A 17,834-nucleotide genomic window follows, 5' to 3' on the forward strand; every position below is an offset into this window, starting at 1 on the left:
TAGCAATGGCAAACCAGCTCACCCCCAGCAGCCTGGTATTTTCACAAGGTGCCCTACCTTACTTGCCACTGGGCTTCAAGGCACTCTCTCAGGCCACACACATCTCTATCTGGCAAGGGCTGATGGACTACCACTCAGCAGCTGCTGCTCCACGGTCTCCATCTCTCCCTACTGGCCTCAGCACCATACCCCATAAAGCCAATTCCTTTCAAGGGACTCTGGGGAGACAGGTTCTTTTCAAGGGGAACTCTTACTGCAAGTTTCCTTTTTTCCAAGCACATACTCTCCTCATGTGCAAATGCTGTCCATGTCCAGTGCTGGCTCCATATCCACGAGAAAGCAAAATGAGGGTCAGGCTGACCTGAGGATGATTGCTGTCTGAGTCCAGGGTCCCAATTGCATGTGGCCTGGCTCTCTGCATCCTTCTGCACCCTGCTCCCAGGCTGCTGAGGACAGTGAAAGGAGGAAAGCCTGGATTTGGAACTGACACCGATGCAGCCCCTCTGTAGCAGCCCGCAGCAGCTCCACGCCACTATCTGGCAGAAAGCAAAGCCTTAACTAGGGGTCTCCTTCCCTGTCATAGGGCAAATGTTGTCTTCATTGAAGGCCAAGTGTCAAGTTCAGTCCAGTTATGGGCCACACAGCGCAAGCACAGACTGTGCTTGCGCTGTGTGGCCCATAACTGGGCTGCAGTGTGCAGAAACGCTAGTGAGCTCCGCTCTGCTGCCAGGGCTAGCTGAGTTTTTGGCCAAACTCTGCGCTCCAAGCTGAGCACCAAAAACTAGAGCAATGTCTTTTTTTGCTATTCAAGCAATTGTTTCTCTTATAGGATCAGTGTCCAATGAAGACCATTCAGTCCATTTATGACTCTAAATAATTAGTCTCAGATATTAAAGGAAGGTTGTGGCCACTCTATAATCTTTGTGAGGCACAAAATCCAAAATAATAACAAATAGCTATAGTGTGATAGATATACTATGGTATGTACAAAGAAATAGGTTTGTGGGAAGCTAAAACTTAAACCCATCAATTAATTACAATTAAATACAATTTACTTTTGCTATTTATATCGCAAATCAATAAAATATGTGTGTTGTTCGTTATTACAGTAAGTTGTAAAAAATCATACATATGTCAAAAAGTTCAGAAATATTAATATGGCAAAAGATAAAGATCCTAGGTTTGGTGATTCTCTTTAGGTTTTATATAGGCAATCAAGGTCCCTTTGTTGTTGGTCTTCCTTGTGGTAATATCTGAGTTTCTTTCAAAGTGTATTTGAAATCCTTCCTTAAGTGTACATAGTCACTCCATTCTTCAGCTTGGGTATCCTCAGAAGAAAAATTCAGGCACCATTTTCCAAAGTTTCCTTATAGAGTAGTTTAAATAGAATATATTTGAACCAATCTGGGCCTTTCCACGTTTCTGTCTTATAATATTCATAGCTGTTGATGAACTATTATTACAGCTCCAAAGGTGAAAAAATGATACCCTCTCTGTGCATGAGGGTATAGATCTCTGCAATCATATTAACTTTATATTCATATATATATATATATATATATATATATATACACAAAATTCAAAACTTTCACAGTAACGCACACTCGGGAAATCAAAAGCTGGTAATTTTATTACCACACACAACGCGTTTCGACTGTCAAGCAGCCTTGATCACGTGCATAATTCAACCAATACACATAACTTAAATATCCTCCAAACATAAACATAGAAACAGGACAGAGTATTTTTTCTCTTTCTCTGGTAAATATATATAGGTAAAGAATACATTGTCTAATTAAATAGGAATAAATATATCTATATCTATATATACATATATCTTTTCTACATAAATTATTCTGATAAATTACAAAATTGTTAATAATATATCATGAGTTTTTTTTTAAATACTCAGAAGGCCAATATCAAAATTACATTCCCTCCCATTTATAATAATAGACTTCACCTAATAAATATATTGTTTGTATATAACATCTAATTTGCCGAATAATGCAGATATTATTCTTTTACAGGAAAGCACATTCTCCATATAAAATTATTGCAAAACTACAGAAAAAGAGAAAAGAAAAAGAAAAAGAAAGAGAAAAAAAAACAAAAAAACTTATCACTGTTTCTAAATAATCAATATCCATAACACCTTGTGAAGAAAAAAGCAATAATGAATCCATCAGGAATCCATCCGAACCCCTCCATTCTGAATCACAATGTAAGGAAAATGTAGGGTGCATTAACAATAATTCACCATCCTATAACATATTAATCATCAAACAGATGAGTATTGAGCTCTTCACCAGTATTCAAACCTCTTGGTGTCGTAGTTTCCAAGTCAACAATATATTTGGATTCTTTTTTATGTAAAATCAATTCCCTGTTACCACCACTATGATGTGGTGGCACATGTTCAATCCCAAAATAAGACAATAGGGTAGAATCAGAATTATGATTGTCTTGAAAATGTCTAGCCACTGGATAATGTGGATCCTTAGATAAAAGAAACTCTTTTTACTTTAAACAGAGTAGAAATGTCACACTCACTACTAAGTCCAGTGAGTGGCATGCCCCCAGAGGTAACAAGAGAAAAACATATGTTATATAACACCCTTTAGGAATACAGCTCATGTTTCTTGTAGGTAACCTATTGCATATGTACTTAAAAAGTATTCCTACTTGTTATTACACATTTAATTCTTGTGCCCTGCTGTTTTCTAAGAAATTGACTTAAAGATTGGAATTGTCTATCTATGGATGACTTTACTATGGGGAGTAATGCAGTGCCTCCAAAGTCCTATGATCTAAGGGATACACTTTAATTGATGTTAGAAAAACAAAGGGCTAAATAGGTTTGGTACACTTGGCATTATATCCCGAATTATTGTAAGAATACAATTTTATTACAGGCACTGTAGCATCCATTGTCAATGGAGCATCCAGACAAGATGAATCCCCATCATAGACTTATATCCAGCATGTGAAGCACGTCAAAGACAGGTAACATAGTCATGTCAAAATTTGATTTTTCACCTATTTGGAGATCAGGTTCTCTGAGCAACTGCAAGTGGTTCCTAACCAAGATATTATTTCCTGTTCTTAGGCAAGATAAATCTATACTCTTATACAATACTGTTGAAATATTTTTTTTTTGATGAATGCTCAAATGCCTGAGAGTTTGCAAACAAAAAGCTCAAACATCCAGTTTCATGGTGTTTTGGTAGAAGAAAGACTTTATTCGGTATGAAATAATTCAACCCTTACATCAAGTACACAACAATATATAAACCAAAATAGCAATAAAACAATATATAATAATATCCATAAAATTGAAAACAAATAAAACCTCATTGTCAAGGATAAAAATATAAAAGATTCTTAGAAAAACTCTAGATTGCTGCGCCAAGTGCTAGCTCCCCTCAAGAACAATCCCATCCCCCTCCACACCAATGCATCTGAAGCCATTTGCAGCCACATAAAAGCAAGACGATATTGCACAAAACCCTTGGGCCTCAACAAGGGTAATAAAAAACGACATCTAAAAAGTGCATAAAAAACACAGAATAATGTAAAATGGGACAAGGTCTGCAGAGACACCCCGTCACAGGGACAAGGTCTAATAGATTTTTCACCATCTGGCCTAACGGGAAACATAGACTACTTCTAATGATCCCCAAACGAAATCGAGTGATAAGAGACTTTTCCCTCACATCATTTATCATGGCCCGCCCCCATCTTTAACATAATAAAATCCCTGACTGATTTTTTCCCTAGAGCCTCCCCCTCTCTTTTGGCCCCCCGGATTCTCAAAAAATGATCCTTTACCCAATTTTTATCACGGCTAGTCAGACCCTCATGAGTGTCAAACAAGTAAGGCAGCCCCAAATCGTTTGCCGCCTTTCATATATACATCAGCCAGGGAATATTCTTTACATTGTCACAGGCCAAACAGTCCCTTAAAATCTCTCTATTTAAAGTGGCATGTTCAGTACTCCAAACTGAGATCCATAGCAAAAGGGGAGCTAACTGAATAGTGTCTTGTACAAACTCAAGATCTAGTTCTAGATGAAGGCAAGAACCAGAAGTACTTTGGCCAACTCCCAATAGTCTTCTACAGAATCGATTTTCTTCTACAGTAGGGGCTCGGGTATCCAAATACCCCCAGAGTGCTGCACCATACAGGAGGACGTGGAGACATTTCCGCCTGTAGATTTCAAGCAAAGGCTTAATAGGTTTACTTCCTACTCTTACAGCAAAATCAAATGTGGCACCAACTGTGGCATGGAAAAGCATACCCCTTCTGGCAATACAGGGTTTCCATGAACCTTTGTCATCAAAAACAACCCCTAAATATGGGAATTCATGAACCCTGCTAATAATTTGATCTTCAACCTTTAGCTTCTCCACCCTACTCAAGAGTCTACAACATACCATAAAGTGTGATTTCTTATAGTTAATCTCTAGGCCCAAGACTGACATGAAAGAGGCATAAGCTCTAACTACTTCACGGAGGCCATTCATAGTGCAGGCCATGAGGACTGCATCATCCGCGTACGTCAACACAGGGACATTAGTGCCATTCACCTTAGGGACATCCCTACAGTGTTCCACCAGAAAATCCGACAATCCTTTTGTGTATGAAAGGAACAGAGTGGGGGCCAAAACACACCCCTGGCGAACGCCCTTTGTGAGCTTAAAAGCCTCTGAACATTCCCTGTTTATCCCCACCCTCACATTTGGACCCGTTCCTGAGTGGAGATACCGGAGCAACTCTACAATGTTAGAATCCATTCCTAACTGACTTAGCCTTTCCCACAGAATAGACCGATTTACCTTGTCAAAGGCACAACTAAAGTCCATAAAGGCAAGGTAGAGGGTGCCCTTCCTAGCTTGCGTATATTTCCCAATCATCATCAATAGATTAAGGCACTGTTCACGCATGCCAAGACCTTCCCTGAATTCGTACCGGTCCCGGCTCAAAATCTCATTTTCTGCCATCCAGGCCTCAATACACCTTAAGATGATCGTTCCCAGAATCTTCGCAGAAGAATCAAGTAGGGAAATGGGGCGATAAGACTTAGGATCATTCCGATCCCCTTTTTTAAAAACTGGGGTAATACAGGCCATTCTCCAGGAGGCAGGAATTCCCACAGTAACTGCCGCATTAAGAACATTTAAAAGAACAGGTGCCCATAACTGGGGACAAGATTTATACAAATCCATGGGGATAGAATACGGGCACGGGTGTTATTACTAGCACTACCCTGGAGTGCATCAATAACCTCCTGGAGTGAAAACCTGATCGCTAGATTGGGAACCACATCATACTCTTTTTCCCAGTTATTTCTTAGGGGGATTCCCTCCAAAATTCTACAAAAATAATTTACCCAGGCCTCCAGGGCAATATTACAGCCCAGGCCCTCAGATGTCTCTGTTGCAAAAGAACCTCTATTAACCACCTTCCAAAACAAACCAGGATCCTTCAGGACTGTAGCACACTCCAGCTCTTCCCAAGCATTTTTTTAAATATTTTATCTTACTCTCCCTTAAAGCCCTTTTATACTTAATCCTTGCTTCTTTCACAATGGCCCTATCTCTGGGGTATTCCTTAAGGGCTGTTTTCATATTTGCCTTAGCATCGTAACAGGCCTTATCAAACCACCCACATCTGCGCTTGTTGGGGCGACTGTCTATTGAAAATAAACAGTCTCTAGCTACTATGTTTATATCAGTTATTGCATCCATAACTTCCTTAGGACTCGGAGTCTCTCTCAAAAGTATATCCGTAAACAAGGGTAGGTTGTCCCCCAACCACCTCTCTACAACTTGTTGGACATCTACCTGTTTCCAGCCCAGTCGCCTGCAATGGTCTCTTATCTTCACTGATGCGGGTCCACCCCTTCCCGATTTACATGGAGCCCCTGGGAGTTTAAAGCACACTGTAAGGGGGTTATGATCACTTATACATTCCCCAAGCATCTCTCCTCCAATCATCGGATCTTTCAATAGTGGAGACACAAAAATATAATCAATTGTGGTGCCAGACCCTCTACCCACAAAAGTTGGGAGCTGATAAATATCTACTACTTCAGTGTCACGGAAATTGAGAAGGCCCGTCTTCCTAAGTTCCTTAATCAGAACCCTGCCTCTGGAATCCTGAACATCATCCGCCGAGTAATCCACACAGTCATACTCAAAGGGATTTACCACTGTACAAAGTTGATCCAACTTGGCATTAAAATCTCCCAACACAATGGCACAGAATTCCAGCCCCACCTCCTCCATTCTACACTTCAACACCTGAAGAACGGAGATGAGGGCCCCAATTTGACACCCCCCATCCCAAACAGCATTATAAAAATTAACCAACAAAACATCAAAATTGTTAGGAAAAATTACCCATTCAGGCAATATACCCTGGTGGTTACAGTTAATTTGAAAAGCAGCCACTATCTTAGAAAAGCGGATTAGGGTAACCAGGCCACCTTTTGAGCGACCTCCAAGGGACTGTACAGCTGGGATTGCGAATCTATCATACCCATCCCAAGCAGCCAGCCCATCTGACCAGGTTTCCTGGAGCATAATAATATCATAATTAGCCACACACCTAACCCAAGCCTGGTCAGATAACTTGGCATCATACCCTGCAATATTCCAAGAAATAAGATCACACTGCGGAATCACCCCCTCCAGCGCAGTCAAAGTCTTGGTGCATTGTCAGTCCATGTGGCTTACTGGTACCGCATACAACCTTTCTAGGGAACAAAACCAGGGTAAGAAAGAGAAGGCATGATGATCCCTGGATGCACAGGTGTTTGGGGTCAGACTCTAGGATTCCACCAGGTTTCACATTAAACACTTTCACAATATTCAGCTACAGCACCTGCAAAAAGCAGCAGGGAAGGTTAACTCATCAATCTGTAACATCAGTAGGAAAGTGGCAAAAGAACACACATAACATATTCGTACCTGATTCCTCAAAGTTAGTGTAATGCAGGATCCCATAGTAGTACTGGCTACCCTCTCAAGAGCCAGGTTAAGCAAGCAGGTGGCTGCAAATGGATTAACCATTAGCAGGAAGTAGCAAAAGCAGATCGGGGGAAATATTCTGGAGTGCCCAAATGAACCAAAAACATAGAAAACAACAGAGGCGAGTGAGGAAAAGGGTCAGACGACAAACTACATGCAAAGTGACATTAGCTTCAGAATGTGCAATGTTGCTAAGCATCTTTTGTTCTACACTTTGGACTGTCGGTCTTGCTCTGAAATTGTCCCCATCACCCTGAATTTAGTGCCACATCAGTAAGTGAGCCACTCCTTTCCTTCTACTCAAGCGCTGTGCACCAGTATTTATGGTTGCCATTATGTTAATGATTTCCAGTGGCGTTTCAGCTGAGATGAATAACTCTGCTGTCCCTCGCCTCACAGCTGTATGAGTGTGCAGTAGTTCTCTGGTGACCATATCCCAACATGTACAGAGAAATTAGAAATTGTAAATCAATTAACATTATGAGTTATAGAACTATGGAAACAGTATGACATTTTCCCTAGAGGATGTGTTGTAATTTTAAGATAAAGGTCCTCATTATGAGTCTGGCAGTCTGAAGACCGCCAAACCCACATGGCGGTCGGACCGTCACAGCTGGCAGCCTGGCAATCCTAGAGGTTGTATTCTGCCAGGGCAGCGCTGCAACCAATGCCCCCATACCGCCAGCCTTTCCATGGCCTTTCCACACCGCCATGGAAAGGCTGGCAGAATAGGGTGTCGGGCCGAATTACGGGGAGTGGAATGCGCGACAGATGCTGCTGCACCCGCCGCACTGCCACATTGCAGCTCATAATCGAGACAGCTGCAATTTTATGGCCCTGTTTCGCGCTGGGTCGGCTGGTGGAAACACTGTTTCCACCCCTCTGCCCAGCAGGAAACTCAAATTGGGTTAAAATATTTCATAGTTTTGCTGCCTGCAGCCCATGTATTAACTAGGAGAAACATTGATTTAACTGTGTAAGCTTTGGACACTGGAAACACAAAAAGCGCTCAGCTTTGCTGCAAGCCAGAGCAGTGGACCGTGATATAGCCCCTTGAACAATTCCTTTTGGGGAGATTATGCCATAAACAATGCATTTCATTCTTGCCTTGCTGGCCGCAACCTAAGTCAGAGGGCTTTGTTCTGTCTGTTTAAGGACATGGACACCACTTTGAAATGCTTTCAAAATTATATACTTGTCTTCTCTAAGAATGACTGAATATATTATAATTTTGAAAGCAGCCTTTTCGCAATTGACTAAGAGAAGCCCGAGGGGTCTTCTGGGTGTTCCACAGAGTATTCCCTCTGAGGTTGTTCAAAAAGAACTTGGCCTGGGATACATCACAGACTGGATACAACTTCGACTCCTTTTTCTCTGGTTAAATATTTGGCTGAAGGAGGATCTGAAGTTAAATAAGTTATTTATCCAGGACTTTCTGGGTCTGGATAACATATTGCACATTCTCTGGCTACACTACATGAAGAACCTGAAAGAGCTTGGCACATCTGAACTCTTTTACCATCGGTCTAGTATAGTTAAAGAAGACATTGGCTGAAACAGGCCTTTGACTTACGGGTGACAGCAGTGTGTGAGGATTCTGCTCTTTGTAAGAGCTCCACCTGACAGCAAGTGGGGTAGAACCCTACATTATTGTTGTAATGACCAGCCAGCCATCATCAATGGTTGTTGACATATTTTAGACTGGGCATGCTACATCAGCTGCTGCACCCTCATGGCTGCTGCTATAAGAAATCGAGTTCCCTTTGTGTGAGTGTCATTCTGCCTGCGACATATTGCGTATCATTTTGATATATCCGATATTTGACACACTTCGACACAAATTTATTAGGCCACTCTTGCTGCCATGAATTTCAGACAAGCAAGGCCCGTTTTGTTATACTTGCAGTTTTTGTAGACTCTATTTATTTTTATGTTTATTTTATCAGGAGTTTTAAAAATGTATGTATAAAGCCTTGTTATTACAAGATTGGTGAGGGTCTTTGTCTACGAGCTAGCCTGTTATGTTGTTTTAACTTGATGAACTTTCATGATATTGTGGCCTTTGGTGATGTTTGTATCTATTGATGTTTTTATCTGTTTGTTGTTTATTATTAGCTGAATATGTATTGTGTAATACTTTTATGATTGTTTAACGAAAAAACGAATAGCTTTGCTACTGACTGACTAAGAGATACATTGTTCTTCCAGCAGAGAAATATGGTTTATTGCTATCAGTGATAGACTAATTTGGACTTTCAATTTAAAAACAACGGTTTATTCAGAAGGAATCACTGTTTGCCATCAAACACAAACACCTCATCCTGACTTGAAGGACATGCTATTCTCATTTGTGGTACTATGTGAATCCGATAGTAAATTCACAAAGAATTTTGCTGAAGTTAAAGAGTAGGTGAGGAAATCGCCTTGTAGGGGCAACCATTTTTTGTCGGGTAGTGAGTAACAAATTGCCTTTGACCTTGTGAAATTAAAACTGGCATTATTTCTGCATCTATTCTGAAACTTTTCTGGAGTCAAAAGTATTCTGTTAGCAGAATGGTTTCTGGCACCTACATCTTGGGGGCTATATTGTATCAAAGCTTGATTAAAACACATTCTGCAATATTCAAGCCAATAATTTTGTGCAACCCTGAGCTAACATTTTTTCAGCTGAGAGATTGAGGAAACCGACACTGTGATGAAGAAGACTATGACATGAAGTAATGACGGTTACTGGTATAAAACTAGGCAAGTATCTCCTATTCCATCTTAATCATCACAGTCGCTACTAAGCGGAATATTTATGAGCCCCTTGCACTGCTGTTGCATCACTTTTTGTGATGTAATGGCGTGGCAAACCTTTAAATCATATCTATGAGGCCACTCAAAGCTACTTTGCGTGGCTTTGAATGCCCTCATAGCTATGGAGTAAGGCAAGGCAGCGCAAATTTCTGCATTGCCTCACTCTACTTTAGGGAGGTGCTCCATGGGTGTTGTGGTGGGTGTTCCCATGCAGCACCCATGGATTTTGATGGATCCTCAGATTTACAAGACCTTGGATGCAACAGAACCTTATGCCTCATCAAGCGAGGTGCAACAAAGAGAAATATCTTTATTTCTCCTTCTTTTTCCTCTTTCCAAGTATGCTGCATTTTACAGCACACATACATAGAGGAAACAGCCTCCCAGGATTGTTTTTTTGTGCAGGAAGTTTCCTCTTCCTGCACAAAAACAATCCCACATGCAACACAGGCATCCGTGCACTATGGTGCAAGAGTGCCTGATTTGGCACCTAGCTGCTGAATTGGCACCAGTGCCGGGGGAAAGGACAGGAATGCACTGTATGCCATAGATAGTCTCTGCAGCATCGCTTTTTCAACCTGTAATGGAAAACATTTTGTATGGGAGGAGAGGGCGTGTGCATACATCAATATAATATTCTGGTGTACCGGAAGGGTAAGGTTGAACACAATGCCAGGGTAAGGAATATGTTGAGTAAGCAGTGCATATTAGTTATAATTAAGATAGAAAAATGCAAATTTGGGACAAAAACTATTGACTACCATGGTCACACTAAAATGGGTGATGGGGTAATTCCTAAAGCAGATCTGGTCAACACCATTCAAAATATTGTTTCTCCCAACACTAAGGAAGAACTTATGCGGTTCCTAGGAAAAGCAGAATACTATCATAAGTTTGTAAAAACTTTTTTGAGGGAATCAGTTCAAACAGGAGACACTTGTTGAAGAAGAGGGTTGAGTTTGAGTGGATTTCCAAATGTAAACAAGAATTTGTTGAACTTAAAAAGAAACTAGCTCAGGCCCTGAAACGTAAGAATTTTGATCCAAAGAATGCCTTGGTGATAACCACTGATGCCAGTCTCAAGGGACTAGGAGCGATACAACAAAAAGGGGGCTTTGAAGCTGAAAATACCATTATGTTCATATCTAGGAGCTTTTAAGGTGCAGAGACAAGATACTCTGTGGTAGAAAGGGAGGCTTTAGCAGTACATTGGGCAATAAAAAAATTATAGTGGAACTCATATGTGGTAAGGACAGAACATAAGCCTTTATGTGAGTTCTTCAGGTCAAAGGGTATTGATTCTGTATCTGGAAGGATCACAAAGTGGGTAGTGAGTTTGCAGAAGTATGCCTTTGATGTGTAGCACATCCTTGGAGCAGAGAATGTAATAGCTGACACTTTATCCTGATATGAGCAAGGATTAAGAAGAACACATGGACTCTGACAATCAAGGTGAGTTTGTCTGTGAGATTGACTGTGAAATTATCTCTGAAGAGAAATGGCATGAGGAAATGGGAATGGATGTTACAAAAGGTGATGAAGTTGTTGAGTGAAGGTTGGAGAACAGGGTGGAAATGAGTTTAAGGATTTGTAGGGGTACAGGATCAATTAACTTCCGACTATGGCTTATTATTTAGAGGAACTAGATTAATTCCTCAGTGCAAACTGAGAAGAGAGTTACAGGAGCACGCACACAAAAGTCACCTGGGAATTTCCAAAACTAAGGAAAGATTGTGCCTTTCATATTGGTGGCCTGGCATGGACCTTCAAGTTGAGAGATTGGTGAGAGAATGTATGCAGTGTGTTGTAAGTAAGAAGACCGTGCAACCCAAGGTGCAACATATGGTTATAGAACTCATCCCAAAGGTCCATGAAATGATATTGCTCTGGGTATTCAAGGGCCCATTGTTGTGATGGACATGTTCTCCAGGTGGCTGGAGGTATGTTTTACCAGAGGGCTAGAGACTAGACAGTGTCATAAAATTCTTGAAGTAACTGGTGGCAAGAGAGGGACTTCCTGAGATGTTGCTAACTGATAATGGTGGACGGCTGGAGTCTAGAGAGATGGAAAGTTTTCTGGATGGTTGTGGTACCAAACACAAGAAGTGTGCCTTATATCATTCCGAAACCAATGGAATGGTGGTGTGGGTTAACCGTGAGCTAAAAGAGGCCATCTCTTTGGCAAAAATGAATAAGTTGTGCTGGAGGGAAAAGGCTTCAAAGAAAGTTGGTGTATATAGGCTTACACCATCACAGGTAAGTCACCATATGGTTTATTTAGTGGGAGACACCGGTCTTGGGTGAATAAGTTCCTTAACCATAGAAGTAAGACATGTGTTTCTAATGATTGGAGAGTGAAAGAAGACAAAAAATAAAGGATAGAAAAGTACACTCCGATAAGAAGAACTCTGTAAAACTAGCCATAGTTTCTGTAGGTGGTTGGTTAATGATAAAAAAGCCAGGATGAAAAGATGATAGTAAATTATCAAAACCTGTGAGGGTGATAAAAGCTTCCACCAATGTTGTCAAGACTGAAGATAATCAAGTTTGGAATCTAAGGGCCTCATCACTAGTTTGGCGGTCCATTGACTGCCATGGTGGCATTAGCAGTCTGAATGCCGTTGAGTTGGCTGTTGGACCACCAGATTACGAGTCTGTTTGGGTTTATTGAATAATAAATGTGAAAAGTACAAGGCCATTGGGCAGTCCTTGTGTGTTGGCACAGGCACATCATGGTGCCGTCACTTGACTCCTAACTGCCAGAGAACCTCCACAGGAAGGGACATCAAGTGGGCAGGCAGTCACCTCAGGGATCATCCTTGGGGGATCAGATTTAGGAGGCGAGTGTGGTCTTGGATGTGGGGGGTTGTCTGCTTTTTGGGAGGGATGGGCTTCTTCTTGGTGGTGAGAGGTATGGATGCTGCCAGGGGAAGCAGTGGAGGCCTTGGAGGTGGAAGGGAGGGGCTGGGAGGCACGTGGATGATTCTTGCGTTTGGGATGGTTTTGGAGGGAACAGGGAAAAGGTTAAGGTCAAACAAAAATCTTTATTAGGAACATGGAGACAGTCAGCAGAAGGGGGTGGTTATTTGGAGATCGAGGGAGCGGTTGTCTGCTCTGTAGGTATGGATGACATGGGTGCATGGTTCTGGGAGGTATGCTTGCATTTGGTTGGTGTCTGTTGGGTGGGTGAGTGTGTTTGTATGTCTTGGGGCTGGGAGGGCTGGGAGGTGGAGGTGCTGCGGGATGGAGTGATGGATGTGTGTGTCCGTTGGGGTGGTGACTGCAGGTATGCTGGATGTGGTGGATGTGGTGGATGTCTGTGTGTCTGTCTGGGTGGTGTCTGTGGGTATGGTGCTTGTGGTGAATGTCTGGGTGTCTGTTGGTGTGGGGGCTGCGTGTATGCTGGATGTGGTGGGTGTGTCATTGACTGTTGTGTGTGTAAAGTGGGGGGTTGTGGGGGTGTCTGGGGAAGTGGTGACTGTTGCATCTATGGGTGTCTCGTGTTTGCTTGTGAGCCGGTGTGCTTGTGGTGCTTGTGTCTGTGTGTGCTGCTCTGTCACATGTATGCTGGCCATCTTCACATTACAGACAGCAGTGAGGCACCAGCACCCGCCATAGAGGCCTCTGGGTGGCAGATGCCTACATTCTCATTTACCCAAACACATGGCTGAGGACAGTGATCCATTGATGTCAATGCCTTGCAGTGATAAGACACACGGGAGCCGAGACTCTTTGGGTGGGGCTGGGGACAGGAGTGAGAGGAGCTGAGTCGAAATGCGGCGGGAGCCAGGGGTCAGGGGGAAGGACTGAGATTAGGAAGGACTGACACCGAGACTGGGACTGAGGCTGTCCTGTCTCCCTGCGTTCCTAGGTGGATGCGTGCAGATCTGTGTGCTTTGGGTAGGTAGGTGAAGGGGGGATTTAGATTGGGACCAGAGAGGTGGAAGCGGAGGGGAGATGGAAGGTGGGGGAAAACTGGATTCCATCAGTGAGGAGGGCAGAGCTTAAAGAGATCTCTGTCAGCCAGCCATTGCACCATGAATGCCTTTGTAGGAAGGTATTTGCTTGTTGGAGTTGAGTTGCCAATCCCTGGTTGGCATTCATAATGGATGTCTGACCCTCAGAGATACTTCTCAGGAGGTCAATAGCCTCCTCACTGAGGGCAGCGGGGTGACAGGGGCTGGTGTGGAGGTGCCTGTGGCAAAGGAGGTGCCCACCCTCTTGGGTGAGCGGGCACAGTCAACTGGTTGGGGAGCAACAGGAAGGGGGTGTTGGAACAGGGGGTGGTGGACAAAGATGGTACAGGGAGATCCCCCGAAGGGTCTGCCTCCACTAGTGAGTGTCCACTGGAGGAAGAATCCAGTGATGAAGAGGATGTTCCGGTCTCCCCTGGGGGCACTTCCCTTGCCTTCCAGTCACTGGGTACCTCTATGTCAGTGGTGTCTTGACCCAAGATGCCATGGCCAGATGCTTCCCCACTCAGCTGTGCCCTGTCTCCTTCACTTGCCAGTGCTGATGCTGCAAATACAGAGAGAAATAGGGTCATCATATGACCATGATCACACTTGAACAACAGCTCAGATTAGCAAACATTACCATGATATCTAGTAGGTCCCATCAACAAACTCCACCTAAATGGATCGTGCATGTGCCATACCATATGCATACATGCAATCTGAACTGTCTGACAACTACAATAGCATGGCTGAAGTTGTGCAATCACAATAACCATTCAACAAGAGGCCTCATCACCCTTAAAACTTTGCCCCATGGAATAGACCTGTTTCCTGTTGTCATACAACATTCGGCCAATGCTAAATGTTTTCCCACAGATCCCACACAAGGTCATGCACACATCTATTTGTCACATTCATAATGAACCAACAATAAGAAATGATGCTCAAAAATCCTGCCATGTTGCGGAGATCAGTTCAATAGCCTGGAGAAGGTAACATGTAAATGCTAATGTCACAGTGGAAGCATTTCCACTATGCACACTTGATCAAGTGATATTTGTCCAAATAGAGTCATGGAGGTAGTGTTAATGTTGCTCGGATAGGCCACACATGTGGCAAGGAAATGGAAACTCTAGACATCAAGTTCAATATGTCAGGGAGAGATGGGTAATCACCACTGATGTCTGGCACCCATTACAATGACATACTCTGTGTGTATCAGTAGGCGCCATTAGTTCATTGGATGTTGGAGAGGCCCAGAGATTTGCAAATACTTGTCAAAGTCCCTCAACATGTTGCCCAATTGGAAGATAGAACATAATTGCAAGTCTGTCCATGATGCTGTCCAACAGTCAGGTCACAAACCTTACCCATTACACATGTGCAGTGCACTTTCCTCATGATGCATCATCAAGGGCATGGCTTTTCACATTGTAGCTCAAAACTCTAGGCCTACCTGTCATGTCCCTCATTGGTACTGCCAAATGACAGGCTATGACGCATGAGGGAGTGTGTTAGCCAATAAACAATGGTGTCACACTGCTGGCTGCGGGATAACTTGAAATGTACCCCAATTGTCAATGTCTCATTCCACACACAGTTTGCCAAGCACATATATGTGAGGCAATACAGACATCCCATCAACATGGGTAGACCCTGCATGAAACAGCAGCCTGCACATTTTCTCAAAAGAGAAAGGGACACATATTGACATGTAGGCCCAAGGAATGTTAGAAACAGTGACAGCACATAAATCATGTAAATGGATATTCCTCACTTACCAAGGGAAAGAATTGATCTATAGCTGAGTCAAAGAACAATGTAAGCTCTGTCACATGTATGTTGTCATCTTCACAATGACAGACTGCAGTGAGGCACCAGCACCCATCATACACTGTTGTAGTTGCCTCTGGGTGGCAGATGCCTATATACTCATTTACCCAGACACATGGCTGAGGACAGTGATCCATTGATGTCAATGCCTTGTAGTGATAAGATGCACTGGGATCCACCAAGACGCCAAGACGCTGTGGACGGGGCTGTGGACAGGAGTGAAAGGAGTGAGGCGTGGAGTCGGAACATGGTGGGAACCGGGGTCACGGGAAGGACTGAGAGAGAGGAAGGGCTGAGACCGGGACTGAGACTGTCCCGTGTCCCAGTGTCTTGAGCTCCTCTGGCATCTGCCACCCGTAGTTCTCCCGGGCATTTGCAGTTGCTAATTTAGGCAGCTGGGAACTGGGAACTGGGAACTGTAAAGCAGAAGCTGATTCAAACCATCTCACCGTTTGTCCATCCAACAGCTTGTTCAGGTACTTTTGCCACTTGCCAGCTGTGCCTGCTTGTATCCCTGGTAATCAGAACACCAGCATGCAAGGAAGGGACACTGGGTCCTGGGACTTCTGCCGCACCTACCTGCCTGCCTTGTTGCTCACTACTTACCTGCTCCCCACCAGTTTTGTTTACCTGCCCTTCAATAAAAGATAGTGGTAATGACGCAGAGCTGGGAGGGGACTGGGGTCTTCAGCCTCACCCTTCTGCCCCTGCCTCTTGCCACCTTTAGCCTTCAAGGGAGTAAGGCAGTCTTGGGATCCTGAGGCATGCACTGCAGCTTCCAGCAGTGTCCAGAAGTTTTCAGCAGCTGCGCAGGAGATTTTACCAGCATGGTTAGACCAGCAAGTGCAGCCGCTGTAGGCGGCTGCTGAGAGTGCACCCCGGGGCGTCCTCCATGAAAGCGACCCAGCTAGGACTGGGTGCAGTTTGTGGAAACTCGGTGAGACCCTTCCGCTGCCACTTTATTCCTTCCTGGCCTCTGACCCTGACTGGTAACAACTCAATCTGGCTAAACATGAGCTCTGGCAAGAAGAGTTGAAATCCTTGAAGATCTTACCAACATCATTGCCCCAGTGATGCATTTGCAAGACAACGCCTCAACCAGGTGGAAAACACAGGTCAACACTAATCAAACCGGCATAAGGTCCATACAAGAGATTCAATCAGCCACTAAGCGTCAGTCTAAAATAGATGCCAAGTTCCTTTTTCTCAAGGATACCGTTTTGGCCATTTATGCACCAAACTCAATCATTGCAGGCCTGCCCTCTACACTGGAGCCTACCATCATTAGTCAAGTAGCTGCCTTTGGCCTAGCCCAAAACACTCCATATAACTCCAATGGCCACCCACTGAGCCCACATGCTGTTTCATGTTGAGAGGCACTTGCCTTCCCAGCTGCTGATAACGCTCAGTTTGGTATGACTAGGGGTGATGAGCAAGTCCGTCAGCTAATTCAACGGTATTCAGCGAATGCTATGACTTGCTCTCTTGCATACCCCCTAGGGTGTTCCCCTCACAGTCAAAAAGCCACTGTTACTGTACTACCACTTTTTCAACCATGTAATCCACAGTGGCACAAGTACAGGGAGTGCAGAATTATTAGGCAAATGAGTATTTTGACCACATCATCCTCTTTATGCATGTTGTCTTACTCCAAGCTGTATAGGCTCGAAAGCCTACTACCAATTAAGCATACAGGGAGTGCAGAATTATTAGGCAATTGAGTATTTTGACCACATCATCCTCTTTATGCATGTTGTCTTACTCCAAGCTGTATAGGCTCGAAAGCCTACTACCAATTAAGCATATTAGGTGATGTGCATCTCTGTAATGAGAAGGGGTGTGGTCTAATGACATCAACACCCTATATCAGGTGTGCATAATTATTAGGCAACTTCTTTTCCTTTGGCAAAATGGGTCAAAAGAAGGACTTGACAGGCTCAGAAAAGTCAAAAATAGTGAGATATCTTGCAGAGGGATGCAGGACTCTTAAAATTGCAAAGCTTCTGAAGCGTGATCATCGAACAATCAAGCGTTTCATTCAAAATAGTCAACAGGGTCGCAAGAAGCGTGTGGAAAAACCAAGGCGCAAAATAACTGCCCATGAACTGAGAAAAGTCAAGCGTGCAGGTGCCACGATGCCACTTGCCACCAGTTTGGCCATATTTCAGAGCTGCAACATCACTGGAGTGCCCAAAAGCACAAGGTGTGCAA

The sequence above is a fragment of the Pleurodeles waltl genome, chromosome 1_2 (genome assembly GCF_031143425.1).
Source record: "Pleurodeles waltl isolate 20211129_DDA chromosome 1_2, aPleWal1.hap1.20221129, whole genome shotgun sequence".
NCBI lineage: Eukaryota > Metazoa > Chordata > Amphibia > Caudata > Salamandridae > Pleurodeles > Pleurodeles waltl.